The 2383-nt window shown below is 44.4% G+C and overlaps 1 pseudogene; it reads left to right on the plus strand.

The window, feature by feature from the left end:
- The first annotated feature begins 336 nt into the window (after nucleotides 1-336).
- LOC144822828 (uncharacterized) lies at nucleotides 337-1715 on the plus strand (annotated as a pseudogene).
- The last annotated feature ends 668 nt before the right edge of the window (nucleotides 1716-2383 follow it).

The raw sequence follows: 2383 nt of genomic DNA on the forward strand, positions 1-2383 counted from the left end.
GTCATGAAGGGGACGGCCCCAGCCCTTCTAACTGTGCGAGGAAAGGGCGGGTTCGGATCTACTGACAAGAACCCAGGGGTAAAATTGTGGGTGGAGTCCCCAAACAAACCTCCTGAACCTGCAGAATTGATCGCTAAGGGCAAGGATAACATCCTAGTCATCATGAAACCTGGACAGGAAAAGTGGGAAAATGTACCTGCTGAAAAATGTTATTTGCGAGAGTGATTGTACCAGTTTGTTTTCTGTTTCTAGATCACAGTATGGCTTGCCGCTGCGACGCTTGCGCTGTGTGGTCGGTGTTTGGGCGTGTCCGGAGGGGTCCGGGAGGGCCCGGGGATGCCGAAGGGGATCAACCGCCCGAGTCGAATGACAGCATTGTTGCAGCAACCGGATAACATCTGGACCTACTTGGCCGGGAATGTGCTGAACACTTCCCACTTCTGTATGAGAAATCTTCAGAGTACAGCTGATATGATATCAATGTGTCTTGTTGCCGTACCTACCCCTGCACACGTGCTTCTGCACATTTTCAACCAAACTAACTTTGATGGGGTAGTGGAGGTCTTTATGAGTACTGTCGCTTTTGCCCGGAGGTTACAAATAGCCTCTGGAGGAACATGACAAGTATTGGTACCTACAATATCTCTACGGGAGACGTTTGCTATCAATTAACTTGTGACCCTACCAAGACTGGCAAGTGTGGCCAATTAAAACTAGAGAAAAGCAAACAATTGACCCCTGATCAACAAACATTATGTCAGACACAACGTGACAGTTTTTGTAGTAATGTTACCAATTATATGGTTTTTAATCACACCATATTAGCCGCTAACCATGTTAACCATGTGAAATTACCTAAAGGATGGTTGTTCTCGTGTGGTAATATTTCATACACTTATATACCAGCTAACATAACTGGAGGACCTTGTGCCTTATCACGATTAAGTCTTATGCTTTTTCCCATGCATTCTGTTACACATATTCGCTCTTCTAGAACCGCTATTCAATTACCTGAGGATTGTGACTCTGATATTGATTTGCTTTCCAGAACAGAATATACTAGTTTGGCTCTGTCCATTGTAGGAGTGCCAGGACTGTCCGTTTATAATGCCAGAACAATTGCTAAGCTTGCCTGTTTAATTGTGAAGAATCTCAATCACACTTCTGCCGCTTTAGCTGAATTATTATTAGATGTTCAAGGAACAAGAAAAGCTGTTTTGCAAAATAGGGCAGCTGTAGACTATTTGCTGCTAAAACATAACCACGGTCGCGAGGACTTCGATGGGCTCTGCTGTTTCAATTTATCTGATCATTCTACATCTATCCATTCACATATTAATGCTTTACAAGATTTAGTGAAAGGGGTTACCCAAGACGTTGACCAAGGATGGTGGGATTGGTTGTTTGGGTGGCTTCCTCATTTTGGACAGCTTCGGTATATCTTGGGTGTTATTATAGTAATTATTTGTGTTTTTATCTCATTATGTTGTTGCATTCAATGCATTCCTAATCTTTTCTCCCTTTTTAGGCCCAGATCCATGCTGTTTAGGCCAATGGGGTATGATAGATGAATCGAAGGTCAAGGGGTGGAATGTACTGCATTTGCCATTTTACACGTGCTAAATCACATGTTGACCTCGATTCCATGCAATGCTCTGATCTTCCATTTTGTTGTATCGCACTTCCATTTTGTGCTGCCGTGACCTGGAGTTACATTTCAGCAGGAACATAAACATGTTTTTTCACGTACACCAGTACAAGCAGGTGCGAGGCATCTCGTGAGGATGCCTCGTGAGGTTATGTTGTACCTTCAGAGTTTTTTCATGCATTCCATACTTATCTCTAGGACAGAGGGAGGATGGCCGTGCCAGTCTCCAAGAGAGAGTGGGAAAGGAATGTCTTTTGCCTCGGCACTGCCCAGATAGAATCTGGCCAGGTCTGTCTGGGTGGGTCTGATGCAGAGATGAGGCCAGCACTTGTGAACAGATGGGCGAGAGCACCTGCTAGAGGCTTCTCGAACATATTGATTTAAACTATAAAAAGCGGTGTCTGTGGGGTGGAGCTCAGGAACTCAGTCTTGGAGTGGACGCACTCGCGGGACAACTTTGGTGCCCGAAGAGATTACTCCCTGAGCTGCCGGTCTACGGGTTCCCGACTTGGTGTTCAGTGCTTGGCCAGGGATGTTGAAGTCTCCGGTGCTGCAAATGAATCTGGTGAGGTGCTTTGTACATTAACTGTTTATATACCTGTATTCACAGTTTCATCTTTATGTATATAGTGTGGTGTATTCATTGTCTATTGCCTTTCACTCGGTGCTTAAGAATTCATTGGCTTCAGTGATTTATTGCCTTTGCCTACAATATTAATAAAGCAAATTTTTACC

Source organism: Lissotriton helveticus, chromosome 3_1 (genome assembly GCF_964261635.1).
Source record: "Lissotriton helveticus chromosome 3_1, aLisHel1.1, whole genome shotgun sequence".
Lineage (NCBI taxonomy): Eukaryota > Metazoa > Chordata > Amphibia > Caudata > Salamandridae > Lissotriton > Lissotriton helveticus.